This window comes from Plasmopara halstedii (genome assembly GCF_900000015.1).
Source record: "Plasmopara halstedii genome assembly, contig: Scaffold_430, whole genome shotgun sequence".
NCBI classification, from domain to species: domain Eukaryota; phylum Oomycota; class Peronosporomycetes; order Peronosporales; family Peronosporaceae; genus Plasmopara; species Plasmopara halstedii.
Genome location: NW_020187350.1, coordinates 1,403,424 through 1,403,852, shown reverse-complemented (window position 1 = coordinate 1,403,852; position 429 = coordinate 1,403,424).

Sequence of the window (429 nt, the reverse complement as noted above, 5' to 3'; positions counted from 1 at the left end):
TAACACTCCCACTCACCGCTAATGTTGATTATGCTTTGTCGCTGACTTGGTCTTGATGGCGGTTGCCTCTCGCAGAAACTTGAGCATCTTGGTTCCAAGCGCCTTGGTTAGCATATCTACGAGTCAATGTAGCCAATCTTGAGTAAACAATGCTGAACGTTCTCCCGAATAAAGTGATGCCTGATGTCCACGTGCTTTGTACGTGCGTGATAGCCCGCGTTGTTTGCCAAAGCTATCGCACCTTGATTGTCTTCCCATATCTGCGTGCCTCCCACCTGTTGTTGACCCATGTCCTTGAGCATTGCGCGCGTCCACAGTACTTCTTGTGTGCACAAGCTTAGCACCATATACTCTGCTTCTACAGAGCTTAGTGCGACGGTTCTCTGATTCTTGGACCTGAACACAACCGGAGCTTTTCCAATATTGATA